The sequence below is a fragment of the Mauremys reevesii genome, linkage group 18, assembly GCF_016161935.1.
Source record: "Mauremys reevesii isolate NIE-2019 linkage group 18, ASM1616193v1, whole genome shotgun sequence".
NCBI lineage: Eukaryota > Metazoa > Chordata > Testudines > Geoemydidae > Mauremys > Mauremys reevesii.
The window spans coordinates 13,912,105-13,930,896 of NC_052640.1; the positions used below are offsets into that span (position 1 = coordinate 13,912,105).

Here is an 18,792-nt window from a genome sequence, read left to right on the forward strand (position 1 = left end):
CGACCGCAGCGAGAGAGAGAGAGAGAGAGACTCTCTCTCTTTCTATATTACCTTTTTAATTTATTAACAGGGCAATTTGTTCCTGTCGAAGATAATCTGCTCCCTCATCAGCCCCTTGGCTGACTTTCTCCATGCATTCCTCTTAGGCTCCTGTCAGGACTTCCCCCTGGTATTCTCCACAAACAGGTTGTGTAGTGTTGTATTCTTCCTTAAGCACATCTCTCAAGTATAACAAACAAGTTGTTAATAATAGATACACAGGGAAAAATCCTAGCCCTACTGAAGTCAACAGCAAAACTCCCATTGCGTTTAATAGGGTCAGGATCTCCCCCAGAGATTTTTAAAACCATTTTGATAATCTACTCTGACCTCGTGCATACCACAAGCTAGAGAATTTTAAGCAGTAATTCCTGCATCTTGCCCATCTCTTATAAACAAAGTCTGGAACATTCATCTTGGTTTATAAAGCCCTTTGGAGCCCTCCTCCAAGGAAAGGCTTCAGATAAATGCAGTATTTAAAAAAAAATCCCCTTTACATTAAAAAAAATAGAAGCTAATTACAGATATTGGTTGAGCCCCAGGAATTCTAGATTAAAGTTAAAGTTAATAATACCACCAGGGCTTCTTCCCTCTGTCCCCCATCTTAGAACACTGAATTATAAGAATGCCCTCAATCCAATCTGAATTTTCCTGCACTTTAAAAATGTAGTAATCCTAGTGCGGTTGAGGTTTTTGTTTGGGAGTGGGTGGGGGAGTTGGTATTAAGAAAATGTAAATTTCGTTCACTTTTGAGTCAATGTAAATTTCAGTCATTATTTTATTTCTCCAAGCGCGGAGGGAATTACAGCACCATGCTCCCTTGAAGTGTATAGATTGTGCTTCCTCAGCACACCAGCTCTCTCCTCTGATTGTTGCTAATTAGTACAAAGAGCCGGGAGAAGAAAAAAGAAGAAGCTAAAGGAAAGAATGGAAGGCCAGGCAGGCATTTGCAGTTGTGAAAAACACCAGATGTTCAAAGAATGGTGGCATAAACCCTCTAATGCAAATCATGCTGCTAATCTAGATTTAGCATGATTATCAGAGGCAATTGCAAATGAAGGCAAAGAAATAAAATCATTTGCTAAATCCATACCACCTAATGAGGGGGCAGCCACTTAGAAGAGTTTCCACAGCTGGTTCCATCCGGAAGAAGCAACGATCATTCCACTGAAAAACTGCACATTAAAACAAGCGACCCTAAAACATACGTTATGATCTAAGTTATTTTATATCTCAAAGTTAAAGACAGTTTGTGGAGTCGTGACCACGTGAAGTATATGAACCCTCTTACAAAGAAACAGTAAAGATTCATCCAACATATAGAGCACATCTGAATAGAGGCAGAAGCATCATGTGAAACAAATGCTATTGTTCTTTAAAAAAATATGAGAGAGAGTTAATTGCTTCATAATGGAGAGGGTATTGAAGTATGAAAACAATCTGCAATTCTGGTAATGGTTCTATGTCCACATGATGAGATTTGATTACATTCTTTTTATCACTAAATTAAATCCCCACTATTGCCTGTCTGCTTGCATTAGATCTCTTTAAATCTTAATAGACTGCAGCTCCATTCTGGAAGTGTCGGAGGCAGAGCACTCAAAATGACCGTTCACGTGGGGGACGGGGGCGCACGAGGGGGCTGGAATTGAGTACGGTAAAAAGCTTGACAGTATAAGAAAAAGGGATTGTGTCAGGGACTGGAGCTGGAATACAAGGAGCAGAGAACAATTTTTCAATTACAAAAAAGGAGGATTACAAGGAGCTTAGTTTTAGAATGGGAAACATCTCGCAAATAACTATTATGAGCGGTCATAGCAATCCTTAAAGTCAGTGGCAAAACAGTTATTGGACTATTATTGAATTATACGGCAACTGGGATTCCGTTGTCCTAGACACTATATGAGTGCTTATTAAGAGACAGCCCACACCCCAAAGATTTACACTCTAAATAGACAAGACTGGCAAAGGAAATGTTATTATTCCTGTTTTACACTGAGAGATTAAGTGATTTGACCAAGATTACACAGGGAGCCTGTAACAAGGTGGGGATTTGAACCCAGAGCTCTGCAATCCTAGGCCAGGGCCCTACCACAAGTGCACCCAGAGGAACAGGATGGAGAGCCTCAGTTATTCAACAGAAAAAGCAGCACACCATTGAAAGGCTTGCCACAGACGCCAGAAAAGTCACATTTAAAAGTAGTGACGAATGAACACCTGAAGGTTCAGAATCCAGGTTCAATTAAGCCAAGCGTTCCAAAGCTAAGCTGAGGGTGGATCAGAATTATCTGACGTTCTTGATCTTGCAAAGTTGGGTTGGAAATGTCACAGAATAGACGATATGTGGGATGCAGCCTATCCACGTATCATACAAGCTCTATACTGTCTTCTTTCCAGTAATATAACCTTAAAATGGAGCGCCATGATGAACTCTAGCACAGAGAACATCCGATAGGCCTGACTCAAGCCCTCTGAACTCAATGGAAAGACACTCACTGATGTCAAGGGGCTTTGCCTCAGGCCTTGTAGGGAGAACTTTGGGAGTACACGTGTTCTACTAGCCCAGAGATCTGATTGTGACAATTCTCTATCGTTATCTGTTCTAGAATAGATTTTAAACGTATGCAGGGAGCATCTTCTGATATATTACAAATAAATTCCACCTGTGAGTTTTCCACCTGGGATATTCTAGACTTATCCCCAGCCAAATTTCTTTCTGATATGAAATAATGATACTGTGTTAATCAAGCACAAAACAGCAACTTTTAAACACTAATGTCTGTGGTGATATGACACTTTTAGCTTTTCAGGAAAATATTAGTCAGATCCCATGTTCCCTGTTTAGAAAAAGAAAAGGACCTAGTTAGCATCTGAAACAACTGAAAATTGTTATGAGGCGGTAGGTATTTTAGGCTTCAGTCCTGCCAGATGCTGAGCCCTCTGGCTCAGAGTTTAATTTTATTAGTGACAAATTTTGAAAAGCAGAAACATATTTTTCCATTTACAGATGGAATTTTTTTTCTTTTAATCAAAATTTTTCATCACAGATTCTTTTTTTTTAATCAAAAACTTTTGCCCTCATTTTTTTCTCTTCTTTCCTGCCTTCTTCCTACCTTTTGCCACTGAAAAAGGTGAGGAAAAAGACAATATACGAAAATGAAAAAAAATCAGTTTGGGGTTTTGTAAAACACAAAATGAAACCCCCCCAACAAAAAACAAAAAACAGAAAAAAAAATTTCTACAAAATGAAAAATGTTCACTAACATTTCCAGTTTTGAAAAAAAATGTTTTATTTAAAATGTTCCTTTGAAAAAAATTGACCACTTCTAGTGCCTAACTTTAAGCACATGAATGGGACTAAGCACATTAGGTTTAGTTACCTGGCTGAATTGGGGTCAGAGTACTCAGTTCACTCTGCTACTGATTATTATGGGGAGCGGGGTCAGATCATTGCCTTCTGCAATAAAAACCATGGGAGGGAGCTAAGGGGAAAATCTCTGTGTGGATCCCCTTGTGTGTTTCCCCAATCATGAAGGCAGAGTTTGTTCCTCCCTATGGGAAAGGCCATGGAATCACCTTTAAACCTAGTTGACCTCCAAGGATCCATGCAGAAGCCCCCAGCTGTTCCCATTCCCCACAGCTCCGTCTGCATAGCTCCATTTGTAACGTATGTCTTGAACACCTTCACGATCAGCCAGAATAAGGTATGATCACATCTAAAATAGGATGGAGAACTGATCAACAACCCTGCTGTGTTTTTATAACCTTTGCTATTTCCGTGCTAGGTCCTTTAGAAATGATACATTAGATACATTGCACAAATAAATATCATAAAACATTCTATGAAGAATATTCTGAAGAAGAGCTCTGTGGAGCTTGAAAGCTTTTCTCTTTCACCAAAAGTTTGTCCAGTAAACGATATTACCTCACTCACCTTTTCTCTCTCTCAAAATAGTCTAGTCTTTTCTTAATACAGTTTACCCATCTACTTGCTTATTGAACCACTGCTCTGCTTATTGAGCTGACTCCCATGGAAATCACAACTAATTTGGAACCCATCACTACACAAAAATAGTTTACATGTGCCATTATCTTGCCCTATATTAATTTCATCTGCCACCATGTTGCACATTCCTGAGTTTTATTAGGTCCTGAAGCTCTTCACACAATGTCCCTAGTGTTGATTCAGCTTGATCATTCCATGGGCATTGAAATACTAACCTAAAGTTTACTTAAAGAGCTTAGTAAATAAACCTCAGTCACTTTATTTATTCACCAGAGCAAATTGTATGTTGTCTCATCTTTTCCCTAAAATAAATGTACTTAGGATTGTAGAGTTGGATTAAATATTGCCTGCCTATGGCTGCCTGCTGTGGGCAGTGAATGACTGGGTGCTGCACAGCAACACAACCATTAATAATGCTTAAAGGTTGCCATATTATCTCCCATAATAGGTAGATCCCAACAGCAAAATATATTCTCGTTGTAGAGACGGCACTGGCCTTAGAGACCTCAATCACTGAAAAATTCAGCTAAACCTAATGGAAAATGACCGGTCTGCCAAAACATGAGCCAATGTCCATGTAAACACCATGTAACATAATGTTTTGTTACTTCAGCCCTGACTTGCCTTGATAAGCTGCTAGGAGAGTCCAAATAATGAAATATATAGCCTAGGGTTCTCAAACGATTAAAAAAAATCATCACAATTAATCACTAGATAAAAAAATTAGTTGCAATTAATTAAGTTTTAATCACACTGTTAAACAATAATAGAATACCAGTTTAAATGTATTATAAATGTTTTGGGAGGTTTTTCTACATTTTCAAATATTTTGATTTCAATTACAACACAACACAACACAACACAAAGTACAATGGATTACAATGGTCACTTTATATTATTATTTTTATTACAAATATTTGCACTGTAAAAAGATAAACAAAAGAAATAGTATTTTTCAATTCACATGATACAAGTACTGTAGTGCAATCTCTTTATCATGAAAGGGCAACTTACAAATATAGATTTTTTTCTTTTTACGTAACTGCACTAAAAAACAAAACAATTGTAAAATTTTAGAGCCTACAAATCGAAGCATGAAGGGGTATGTGAATGTTTAGCATATCTGACATGTAAATACCTTGCAATGCCAGCTACAAAAGTGCCATGCAAATGCCTGTTCTCACTTTCAGGTGACATTGTAAATAAGAAGCGGGCAGCATTATCTTCCATAAATGTAAACAAATTTGCTTGTTTTAGCAATTGGCTGAACAAGAAGTAGGACTGAGTGGCCTTGTATGAGGTGAACTGAACAATACTATTTGTTGGGTGGTGGTGTTTTTTTTACAGTGCAAATATTTGTAATAAAAATAATATTAAGTGAGCACTGAACACTTTGTATTCTATGTTGTAATTGAAATAAATATATTCGGTGTTCACCAGGAACTTGGTGAAAAAGCCTCTCAAGGCCACCCAGGGAGGGGAAGGTTTTGGGAGGAAAGGGGGTGTTCCACACTGAGGAATCTGGATGGTGGCAGCAAACCCAGATCTAAGCTGGTCGTTAAGCTTAGAAGTGTTTATGCAGGTCCCCACATCTGTACCCTAAAGTTCAGAGTGGGGGAGGAACCTTGACAACCTCTTAAGCGCCTTCTGAGCTACATAAAGTCATTAAACACCAACAAGCAAAAAAACTTCCAAAGAGCATCCTCCATTGTTGGAGGGACCTGATGGGACCCATTGTGAGCGAGAGTAACATCATTTAATGAATATTCATTACATTAACATTCTCCCCCGCAGCCTTCATTCTCATCAGCAGCGAGTGCCGCAGTAAAAGATGTAAGCAGAATAGCTTTAAATGGCTTTTAATGTTCTCAGGGCTCCTGGTGTCTCATTTGGTTCAGGCAGCCTGGATTCTCTTGAAAATGGAGCGGGCCGTAAAGTGGTGGTGTAAGCGTCACAATTCTTTACCTCCAGCGTAAATACATTCCAGAAATAAAAGCCAGGGGACATGTTTGCGTGGAATGTAGATAATGCTGAGATTGAAACGAGCGATCATCCTTGAAATGGGGGACAGCAGGGCCCCAGTGTGGCAACCAGCACATCCCTTGTGCAATGGGATGCTCAGGGAGGGATTCTAGCTCTCCCCAATCATTCCTTGGGCTGCTCCAGTTCATCCAATGGTCCCAGTGTAGGGCCGTGCAGACATGGCACAATCCAGACTTTTGTGAGTTTTAAAATAAGGTGTCTCCGAGCTACTAGAACGATCCTCAATAACCATTTTTATCCTACAATTTAACTGCAAGTAAAGAAAAGCTTCTTCCTAGATTCAAGCTAAAAGTAATTTTGGGGTGAGGAAAGAAATTAGAGGCTGTGTCATGTGCACCACCCCAGGGAGCTATTATTAGCTTATGAAAAGAGCCGATAGTAGAAAGCTATATAGGGCATGTAGATTTAGTTTAATCTTACATTGTTTCAAGTCCTTTCTTAGTACTTGTCCACTTGTTCCTGCTGTTTTGGCCAATTTAGCTTTACTATTGATACCCATGCTAGCAAACAACCGTGTCTGAGTATTTTGCTGGAATACTTAAATGAACATTAAAAAAATAGTCCTAGTTTGGATTTAATGCTGATTCATGTACTCTGGCTCCCATGAAGATGTTTTGTTTTGATTCTCAAAATGGCTTCATTTTTTATTTTTTTAAAAAGCCTGCCAAACCAGTTACTGATTGGATAATGCATCTGGTTCACGATGCATTTAAGTGCACTAGACACTGTGGAAAGGAAAATAACTGATACATTTTTAATACTAATGTATTGTGAAGCATTTAAATATGCACTCGGGTTCATGGCCTGAGCAGAATGTGCAAGGGAAAAGGTGACATTATAGGAAAGCTAAATCAGAACCCATCACTACATTAAAGACAATGATTTCTGAGAGAAGAGTTGTCTCATAAAACCCCCCACTAATAATTTATCTGAGCTGCAGGCTTCAGTGCCAGGTATAAGCATAATTTATTCATGTTCGTAATGTTTTGTTTCCGACCCGCTGAAATGTTTGAAGGAACTATAGATGCCAAGGATAACTATAGAAAACAGCTCTATGGGGCAAGCTAAAGGAGAATAAAGCTGATTGATAGAGGGGTGAAAAAAGGTCACCCGATAAATTCTAAAGAGCCTCTTGACCTTTTGTGACCACAATTTTGTCAGGTGGACTTCTTGATTTGTCCCCAGGCTTGAATGCTCCAATTGTTTAATGTCTTGATGGGGTGGTTATTAATAGTAGTAGTATAGTGACGCCCAAATACTTCAAAAATCAGTCCTATTGTGTTAGGCACTGTGCATTATTGAAGCCTTTTCTCCTGAATCCCAGCCCAGAACCTAAGCCACAAGACCTGAATGTTCAATTTGCACCAGCTCAGAAGCATACCCAAATGTGGAAACAGCGTGCCATCAACCTGTCAGGGTCGGCGTGCCAGGAGAAAATATACTGGTTGCACAAGAGTCATCTGCCCTCAAACAAGCTTCTCTCAGGGCCAGATTCTGCTGCCCTTACTCAAACTCCTCCTCACTACTTTCGGTAGAACTATTCATGGAATCACATGCTAGTCAGCCTCTAAGGACAGTATGCTTGGGCCTATAACTAGGAGGTCCTTTTAAATACTCGTAAGGACAGTTGTGACAGCGCAAGTTGCCACTAGAAACAGAGAAAGCTAAGAAATAAAGCCCTGGAAGGGTTAATTCAAAGAGACATTAAAAAGCCTTCCTGAGATATACATAAAGTCTCCAAGGGAAGAGGAACAAGAGACAAGCTGCAGAGCTACCATCTTCCATTTGGTCTAAAGAACAGAGACTTTAGGGCATTCTTACCTTAGGGCAGTGTTTAGGGCATTCTTACCTTAGGGCAGTGTTTTTTGATAGTTTTCTCTGGAAGCAGGAGAAGACACAGCATCTGCTTGACTCCAGGTTAGAGCCCTGAAAGGAAGGGGTGTGGTAAGTGGCACTATTTATACTTTTATACAGCACCACCTGGAGCTAGAATGCAGGACTGCAAGGAAAACAGCCCTGGAACTTCCCAGTGAAGAGTGGAAAACTGTCAAATATTAGTTAGCTTGACTCATTCTGATTGTATTTGTTTGCCCTTGGATGGTTTGTTATTGGTGGCCTCTTCTTCCAATCCAGAGCAAATAAGGTGGAATATTTTGGCTTTTTGCCCCTTTTTTTAAAAAAAATTTTTTTACACACACACACACACACACAAAATTGAGGGGGAGGGGAAGAACACTGAGGTGGAGGGAAATGACTGGATGGAACGAAGAGGGGGTGGAGCTGAGGAACTATAAAGCTGCTCTCCTGGGCACAGCAACTCAACACTTAATGAAGCTTGCATCTCACCACAAGGATTTTTTACCTGATTCTGTCTGGCCTTTAGAAGTAGATTTTATGTAGTAGAGATGATTTCCCACCATTATTGTTAGTGGAATTTTGTGAGTCAAATTAATGGATTCCTTGGGGGATCTTGTATTAAAGCACTTTATTTTTGATATTTACAATGGACTCGGTTTCTTTCTGCCCCCTCTCGCTCTCCCCTGATTCTGTGAGGCTGTGACCCATCTCGCTCATCCTGCAATTTTGCTATGATAATGAAACTAACTTCTGTTCTTGAAGTAAACTGCTGGGAGCAATGTGACAGCACAGGGATCAGTGAGGAAAAACAACTAATGTGTTTTTCTATGGAGAGAGAGGGGGAGAGAGAGAGAGAGAAAGAGTTTATCCCAAGTAAATTGTCTGAGGCACTGTATGATGAGGAGTGCCAGAGTTATTCTTGTAGATGGAGTAGGATTCCATGCACTGCTCTCACTATCTCATACATGGATGAATTTAGCAGATTTCCCTGCTGTCTCTGGAAAACAGATAGGCTAGGTTCTGATTTTGATCACATCTGCTGTCTCTCCAGTGGATTGGAGATTATCATCAGCCCAATTGACCACACTGTTCAAGTGGTGTTAAACCAATGATGCAGTGAACTGTTTCTTTAGGATAGTGGTGCAAAATCAAGTCTCTGTGATTGTCAAATCTGCCTTTAACACCAGGCCTACAATGTGGTGGAGTGGCACTCTACCCCATTGCCTGGATGGACTGTTGTTAATCAGCAAGTTACTTTAGGGTTATATTGTGCCTCCAGACATAGCCTACAGCAAAGAGCAACGTGTAAATTGCACTGCCTCACGAGAAGCTCTAGTTGGCACTGTGATGCTAAGGTGCCCCTCTGAGACACAATGTGTCCCATCATTCCCTTGAACTCCATCAGATGTAACTACCACAGCCCTTGAAAGAGTGCCATTTATTTTTGCTTTTTCACATCTGGCTGGCTAAGCTACCCAAAGGTTCCCCTCTTCCTCACACTTCTATGGCTGCCTACCTGCTTGCAGTGAGACTGGGTTATGTTCCAGACCTGGACACAATATCTTACTGAGACAAGCAAATGGAAACAGGTGGTAAAGAAATCCTACTCCCCTGTTTGGGTAAGACAAGGGACAAACGTAACCCTGGTGGCGTAATATTAATTCTTTGTTTTGGTGCCTCTCTTCATTTCCAGGGACTTCAGATACACAGAAGAGTTAGTTGCAGTTGCTAGCACCGATAGAATATAAACGGCTTGCAAAACAAGAGAAAAAGGGGGGTCGGGGAATAGTAGGGAAGCGTCTGGCTCTGTAACGGCATTTCCATTCAGTTGTTGAATCGGGCAACATCCTCAGATTAGTTCTGCCACTATTTGGAACCCACGGCCTCTATGCTATTGATTTTTAAGATGATGAGCTAATTTGTGCAGTCCTTTGCCATTTATGATCTATTAGCTGAAGCCATTATCAGCTATTCTGTGATGTTTGGAAATCCATAAACTATAGAAACAAGCTGTCATAAAAAAACCCGAGAAAGCTGGAGCTGCCTTTGTTGTGCTGGCCATTGTTAGTTACTATTAAACCATTCAAGAGTGAGTTTTCCCATGAACTCACGTATCAAGTGGCTTTTACTCAGTTGTCCATTTAAATACATTCTCATACTTAAACACGGCTATGAAGTAAAGATTAATCTTTGACAAAATAATACTGAGGATTTTTCAGCTGTAGATTTCACTTAAAGCACTTGCTTTACAAAGAGGATAAATTTCCTTCCGCTTTCCCCCAACCCGCATTTTAAAGGTGGGGAAACTGAGGCACAGGTGCCCACAGTCACCCTGGAATATAGACAGGAAAAGAACCTACATCTTCTGAGTCCCAGTACAATACCCGCTCCACGGGGCCACACTACTCAAAAGGCCACAATATCCTGGAAATGCACACTTTGGATAAGTTTTTCAGTTACGGCCTATTTCATACTGAGTAGTTCAAATCCACACTCTTAGAATGCCAACTCTTTGGGGCTGTGACTGTGTCTTTTGTACGGATCTGGTGCCCAGTATACTTTTGAATCCTCAATGAATATATAGCAAAGGTAATATTCCTGTGGATACTGAATGTCAGGAAAATTCTGTTAAACATATTCACTAAAGAATGTGCTGACTCACACTTAGAAGGGAAAGTGAAAATGAAATCAATCACTGATGCTCCACAAAGCAATGACAATCAGTCACCTTCTGTGTCTCCGCACCACTGAAAGAGATTGCAGAGGTCCACCTCCGATCCAGATGCTGCAAAGGCTTCTGATGTTGCTTAATTTTCTGCCCTGTGGGTTGGTCCTTTTGAAATCGATTGGACACCATGCAGTGTGTAAAGTTAAACACATTCATAAGTCTTTGCAAAGTGAGGTTGTATAGTGGAAATTGCATCATCACAACTCTGCATCACCACACACAGATGCAGTATCATGATACAAATATCACAATGCAATGTTGGGACATCACCCTAGCACCCTCCCCAAATGTAGCCTTTTGACTAGGGTGCAGTGTGAGAAAACTTGACTGCCCACCTGCACGTGACAGGACATTTGAACAGCCCACTAACACATTCTGCCGAATAGTCATTTTGGTTTGTGCGCTCCCAGCGACCAAAGCCAGCAATATGGAGAAGGCACCTTTTAAAGAACTTCTCTTGCTTGTGCTTTCACTCCTGTGTCAGAAAACAGGCAGAGCTTCCATAAGACACTAGTGGACATTTCAGCAGCATCTTCTGACCCACCAAAGGCACTTGACAAAACTTATGATGGAGCAGGAAGAGGCAGAAGACACAGACATGACAGATTCAAACTGATTGATGCTGCTCATGACACTGGGTATAGCTGCTGATGCCCGCTACATAGGAGCAGGACCACAAGTGCAGTCTGGTGGGATCACGGCATCATGCAGACCTGGGATGACCAGCAGTGGTTCCAGAACTTTCTCATGAAGAAATCTAAATTTCTGAAGCTTTCCCTTGCTTCCATCTTTGCCATGCACTTGGCACTGAGGGAGAGGGGTGGAGGCATTTATGGGGGAAGGGGTCATTATGGAGGACTACAAGGGGCAATGTTGTCCAGCCCAGTTGTTCATAGAGCCTGATTCCATGGGCCACCCAATCAGGGAATTTTCCAAGCTGTTTCTGGACTGCATCACATGGTACGACACAGAGAATTCAGGCTGTGGTGTGGATGATGCAGCAGGAGCCAGTTCTGTTATGGCCATTAGTGATAGCAGCCATTCAAATAGTTCTTGCTGCTAGTGGCATACTATCCACCATTAGCGGCTACAAGCTGCTACCCAGGGCTTTTAATAACATTTGTATTGGTTCACAGAATGGAAATCCCTCCCATTCCTATATTAATAAACATTAAAAGTGAGCCAGAAGGTTACCAGGTGCTAGAGCAGCTTCTGTCCCTTCGGTGTCTGCAGCAAGCTGCTCCTCAGGATGGGCATCCACAAGCTCCTCCAATTATGGCTCCAAGATGTGCTGCTGCTGCTGCTTCTTCTGTGGCAAAGCCTCCTCTGGGACCGGTTTAAGCAACAGAGTCACTTTGCTGGCCTCCCTCGGGGCCTGCTGCTGGCTCCCATCAGTCCCCTTGCTCGATTCTGGGGCCAGCAGGACACTATCTTGGCTAAGCATGTCATCATGCACCACCATTGGCTCTGTGCTCGGCGCAGTACCCTGCACCTGGTCAAACGTCTCATAAAATAAGCATGATGTCAGCAAGTTGCCTGAGATCCGGGTCTGGTCTCTGGTTCTCTTGTACTTTGTCTTGAGCTGCTTAATTTGCTCCCTGCATTGGTCACTGGTCTGGTAAATTTGAAATGTTGTCAACTTCTATGCTATTTGCTGGTGTGCATGATCACTCCTGGTACTCTTACTAAAGTCCACTGTTTTGCTGGCCTCACACCAGAGAGTCACCAAAATCTGGCTGTGCTCCCATGACCAGGAAGCAGCGTGCTTTGCAAATGACTTCTTCTGCTTAGTCTCCATTGCAAACACGGAAGGGTCTCTGATGGGGCGTTTACAGCTCATCACTCAGAAAGCAATGGAAAGGTTAAATGCTGACTCTGCGAGCTGCTGCACTACAACAGGAGGGGTGGCTTCAATTTTCCTGGAGTTAATTGGTGATTCTTGGGAAAGAGGACAGAGGAGGTTGGCCCAGAAAGATTGTGGGATACTTTTGACAAACTCCCTGGACCCAGGTCAGGGGCTCTGCATCTACACTGCAATGCAAACGGACTTGAACCCCAGGTCCTGGCTTGACTGGCTTGACCAGGTCCACAGTCCACGGCTCCTGTGGGGGTGGCTCCTCCACCCCCACAGGAGCCGTGGACTGTGGACCTGAGCCAGCGACTTCAAGATTGTGTGTGTAGACAGAAGTGGGGGTTGGGTTCATGCTGCAGTGTAAACATGCCCTGGTGGTGTGGGATGTAGAACCCCCAAAAGCTGTATGCACCTCAAGAGCTTCTGGCTGAGAAATCGCTGCTATAAAGGGACCAAATAAAATAAGATTCAACAACAAAGATACTGACAACCTTGACAGCAGAGCTTCTTCAAAAGCTGTATGGAAACAGCTTCGTAACTCAAGCTGTTTCTGCTCAGTGCTCTTGAGATGATCATCTTTCCAACAGTATAAAACCGAGGCAGTCACCCCACAGCATATGCTTCTCAAATAATCAAGACAAGTGGGGGGCACTAAGGGTGTTGTTTGTAAGTTCACTTAAGATTTAACTCGGCACATAGTGAACAGCACTGAGCTCATTTTTCTTTTTAATTAGCCACCATATGCACCTCGATGGGCCCAGACTAACAGAGCTGCTGCTGTCAGCACTTGTCGGGAGAATGGGTTATTTTAAGCTGCTCAGACAGGTGACGGAGTGGGCATTGAGGCTGACATGGGACAGCATCTACAGAGGATTTACTCATGTGAGGCAGTTAACTTCACTGGGGTCTGGATTTGGAAATAGTCTGGGCTGGGGAAGTTTGTTAAGGAGAAAACAATTCTCAGTGAATTGTAATGAAAGCGTGATTCATTTCAGGCCCAAGCTGCTGACAGAGTGTACAGGCACTCTGCAATTAGAATAAGGACATTCTGGAGAGGTAGCACAAAGGACCATAGAATGCAGGGCATTACACAACCTGTGCAAGGCTGGATTTTTGTATAATTGGCGTGGAAACATGTTGAGATTCATCTTTCCCTCTTAATCCATGCAAAATCAACATACACCCACACGTAAACAGTCCCCCCACAACTAATCATCGTACAGATTTGATCAGAAATATTCAAATGTAAAAAGATCCATCTCAGAGCCTAGCTGGGCAGATCTGTTCAGTCATGCCTTAGTACAACTGGAGTACTTGTGGCACCTTAGAGACTAACAAATTTATTTGAGCATAAGCTTTCGTGGGCTACAGCCCACTTCATCGGATGCATAGAATGGAACATATAATAAGAGTATATATATACATACAGAGAAGATGCCATACAACATCAGTCTCCACACATCTCCTTTGTAAATCTGCCTATCACCACATGCGGGACTCTTGTTTACCATGATCCTGTAGCTGTTGAAATCCTGACTCAGAAATTACTCCCTTTTTCAACTGTGATCAATCAGACCTTCTCCACTTTATATACCGTCACTCAATCCTTACCAAATGCCCCGGAGAAGAGATAGGCAGTGCAGCAGGCCCTCAGGCTAACAGATCCAGGCACTGGCAGAACTAGCAGGGGAATGAATTCCAAATCAAAGGAGCCCTAATGCAGAACATTCTGCCAGCAGCGCTCTCCCCCTCACAAGGAGGGAGCTTCTCTATTGATCTCAACTGTGCTGGTATGGCACAGGGAAAGAGATGGTCAATCTAGTAACCAGGGCCCAGATCCTCTAAGGTATTTAGGCACCTACATACCTTTGAGAATTTGGGCCTGGATCCCATGCCATTTAGGGCTTTTTAGGAAAGCAGCAGCCCCAAGCATCAGTTCCTGAGTGGCCTTGACAGGTAGCCTCCCACACGGGAGGGGACAATGGCAGGGTTAACTGTACCATGTTCCCAAAGACAAAAGATCACACACTCTTGCCAGGCACAAAGGAAAGACATCTCTCATGGGCACAGTTGCCCCATATGCGCATGCAAGGAGCAGCCCAGAATGTAACATTCGGAAGTCACGTCTATCTGTGTTACCAATGGCAGTTGTACTCTCTGACTCAGGCTGGTAGCTATAAATCCCATTGATTTTTCCAGCTGCTGCTGCCTTCAAACCAGCAATATTATCTCTGCCCTGTCTGGATGGAGTCACTGATCCAGTGGTGAGATGTGTGAGGTCTCACATCACGCCACTGACGACAGTTTGGTGAGCAATTTGGTAGAGACGTTCTAGTGCTCATTTTGCCGCTGACCTCAGTTTCTCCACCATAAAATAGGTACAATAATTATCTACTTCAGAGGGGAGGGTTGAGGGTTAAAGGTCCCAATTCAGGAAGGCATTTAAGCACACAGCCAATTTAAGAGCTGTGTGTGTAGTCTCACTCATGTCAGTGGGCTTGCTCATGAGCTTAACTTTATTCACATGCTTAAGTACCATGCTGAATTAGGGCCTATATGAATTATTCTTTCAGATAAACATAAGTGCCACGTAGAAATACTGGCCTAAATTCTGCACCAGTGCAGTCAATGGGGGCTGGTAGTGATGTAAATATGAGCGTAATTTGGCCAGAATCTGATGGAATTTGGAGTTCTTAGGAGGTTTGCACTAAGTCTCCTAACTCCTTGTCACAACATCTATGATAACTTTGACTGGTGTCACTGCTGTAGACATTTGTTGGTGTTATTTTCCCTAGTGTTTTATTTCTCATAGCAAGTGTACCTGGTCAACAAGAATAGGCCACTGATCAGTGCTGATCAACCTCAGGTTCTGTCAGAAATCAGGCCCTTCTGAAACAGTGTCATCTTCAGTCAGGAAGATTAAATGAAACCTGCTTTCCAATAGGCTTAATCTTGTTACTTTGAATGGAGTATTGATTCCAGCTAATTTCATTAGTACATTTTGAGAGGCACGCTGGCTGGCTGTCATTTTGATAAATGGGAGTCAGTGCATGACTGAAGGGGGAATATGACTGATATTCATATCTGAGAAGCACCACCTGTCAATTCACCAAGAGAAATAGCACATCTTCTTAATTGAATAAGCAGGGCTGATTAGATAACATTAATATGGTCTGTGAGTTAGATGAATCATAATCACATTGCACTTTAAAGCAGAGATGGGCCAAATCATTTTAGGAAAATCTGGATACTTCAGTCCCCGTTTTCTTGTGAGCACTGGAGCTTATTGGTTTGGCCTCCAGCTGAGTAGCATCCACCATTTTGATTTTCAGAAGTACTCTGTACCTGAGAGCCCAATAGCCAGGGCCGGCTCCAGCTTTTTTGCCACCCCAAGTGGCGGGGGAAAAAAAAAAACCCAAAACCCCCGAGCTCCTGCCTAATTGCCGCCGAAGAAGAAGAGACGGCATGAAGGACCTGCCGCCGAATTGCCACCAAAGACTAACGCGGAGTGCTTGATCAGCCACCAAAGTGCCACCGAAGACCCGGACGTGCCGCCCCAATACCGGACGGAGTGCCACACCTTTCTATTGGCTTCCTTCGCTGGTGCTTGGAGCCGGCCCTGCCGATCACCTCATCACTGATCACCTCACACCACCACTGAGTCAAAATGCTGAGATGTGGATAACATATAACTTTGGTTTCAAGAAGCAAATTATGGATCTGGATCTTGGACATCAAGTATTTGCATTTCCCATCCATTTAGTAGCTATCTGCAAAATTTGGAGCCAGTTGCAGCTTCAGATTCTGAGCTCCACTGGGGCTCAGATGGGTCTTTTAGCCTAGGCTCACTTCTCCTATTACAACAGCTACCTGCTGAAGTTAGTACTACTGGGGATGGTCTAAGCACATGGCATCCCCACGGCACTAGATTAGATTACGGTGTGGGGACAAAGAGTGAGTATGTGAATACACAGGAGGCTCAGGCAAGGCAGTCCATGCTCCTTTCCACTTTTAAATCCTGTTCCTATCAAATCACCTATTGCCCTCTAAGCTTTATCATTAGAACATACTCACAAATTATTAGTTTTTCCCTTTTCCCAGTTAATTACTGCTTTGTTTCAATAGTAGACTATAAAATGGATGAGACACCACAAAATTTCTCTTGCATGTACTGAGTGATAATATATTATGGTATTTAAATCAGAAGTTACATAGCCTTTTCTCATTCAAAGAATAGCCTCCGCTCATTTTATGTATCATGGACTTACAATATAAAGATCTCTCTTTATCTGGTTTGCTGATATGATAGTTTGAAAGGTATTAAAAGAGCTGATCTGCAAATACTATGTTATTATTAGACAACTGCCCTACAATTAGAATATTTTTAAAATAAAATTAAAGAGAAAGGAGCTTATCAAGTATTTTTAACCAAAGCCCAGTCTCATCAAAAGATTTGTCATTCTGGGTTATAGAATTATTCTATTGTCTAGTTGGATGAGTGACTCTGAAATATTAAACATAATCAGATCCTTCTTTGGGGATATGGAAATGAGAGTAAAAAAACTAGCATGTATGGATTATAAATCTGCCATCTACAGTTCTGAGCATGTAGCAAATTGCAGCACATCTAGATGCAAAAATTTGTTTACAAAATGTGACCTTGATCATTCCTGGGATGTGTCTCAGATACACTGTACCTGATGATAATATCTGGTGTTCTATTACAGTGTCTTTTTCAAACCCATTTACAGTACTGCAGTTCCCTTCTGAAGTATCCATCTCATTCCTCATTAAAGCATGGTCTTATCTTCACAAGTTCAAAGGAATGAATCCTTCATTCTTTTTTTCTCCTGCTCTGCGTTTTTCTTAATGCACAGCAGAAACCCTAACAAGATCTTATTTAGTTTTGGGAAACCAAATGGAAAGAATATAATCCTTTCAACTTGACTGATCTCAGTCCCAGAGAACAGGCCGTTTTGTGCAGCTGTTAAACATGAGGCTATTTAATGTGCAGTGTCCATGATGCAGGGGAGGGGGGACTATTAGATACGTCCTGCAAAAGGTTTTGGCTGTCCCAACATGACAAATCTTCCTTGCCATCCAAAATTCACCCTCTTTTCTATCTGAATTCTAAAGTACAATGAATTGCACTTCTCCTCCAGTAATAACTGAAGTCGTTTCTTTGGTCCTGTCTTCTCTGTAGAAGAGAATGCATTGACAAAAAGGATTTTTGTTTGTTTTTACAGCCTATCACTTTAACCGTATGCAGAAGTCTCAGGATGGCTCATTAGAATCCAGACTTCAAGTCGAATGGAATTTATGAACTTTAAGATGAGGCAGGTAGCTATTACTTTAGCCATTCCAGAGATGGGCAAATGGAAGCACAGACGTCTTGTTTCAGGGAAGCTCTGAAACACAGACTTAAAGCACAGCATATGCTGAAGTCATATGGATGTAAGCACGTGCTTGAGTACTTTCCTAAATAGTGAGTTATTCTTTTATCTGCAGGCACACAGCAAGTCAATAGGAAAACTAAGAATAGAAACCTGGAGGTTTGGGTCCTACACTTGATGATCACCACCTGGACCCACTCCTGATTCAGTCTCTTATTATACCTGACACTTCTGGCAAGTGAGAGTTGGGCCCACTAGGATAATCTAGTCTGACCTCCCACATAACACAAGCCAGAGAATGTCATCCACTCTTTGCTTTCACTGGGTACTGGAAAGAAACATACTGCCAGTCCGTCATTTCTTGTTCGAAGGAAGGGCTTGATGAGCTCCCCGGGAAGAAATGTAATGTTTCTGTTTTGGCCCATATGTTGTGTTGTCAGTGTAAAATCCAAAGGCAATAAACAAATGTAGTAATCACATCATCATAGCAACACATTTTTTATGTTGTCTGTTGGTTTTAAAATGTTACAGTTGTAAATATTAAGATCCAAATTTGAGCACATCATTTGCTCAAGACGCCACTTGTACTCCACTATGGAAAGCAAAGAAAAACTAAGGGACAAACAAAAGGACACACAGTCTGTCAATAGGGGGAAGCAGGATGGTTTTGTGGTCAAGGCTGGACTAGCACTCAAGGGATCCAAGTTCAATTCTTGGTTCTGGCACAGACTTCTGATGGGAACTTGGACAAGTCACTTAATTTCTCTGGGTCTGATTCAATGTTCATTGAGGTTTATGAAAAGATTCTTATTGTCTTAAATAGGTGTTGGATCAGGTCCTCTGCCTTTCTTGGCCATTTAGGTCATCATAGGCT

General features: G+C 42.0%; 1 protein-coding gene across 4 annotated transcripts in view; it reads right to left on the reverse strand.

Moving 5' to 3' along the window:
- Positions 1 to 18,792, reverse strand: part of GALNT9 (polypeptide N-acetylgalactosaminyltransferase 9) — a 699,106-nt gene that overhangs the window by 352,099 nt on the left and 328,215 nt on the right. For 2 of the 4 annotated variants that reach the window (XM_039505455.1, XM_039505458.1), the window contains exon 2: positions 7,938 to 8,014. The exons of the other annotated variants lie outside the window; for them this stretch is intronic. The gene's annotated coding sequence lies outside the window, so the exon portion shown is untranslated. The remainder of the gene's footprint in view (positions 1 to 7,937; positions 8,015 to 18,792) is intronic. 4 annotated transcript variants of the gene reach the window in all.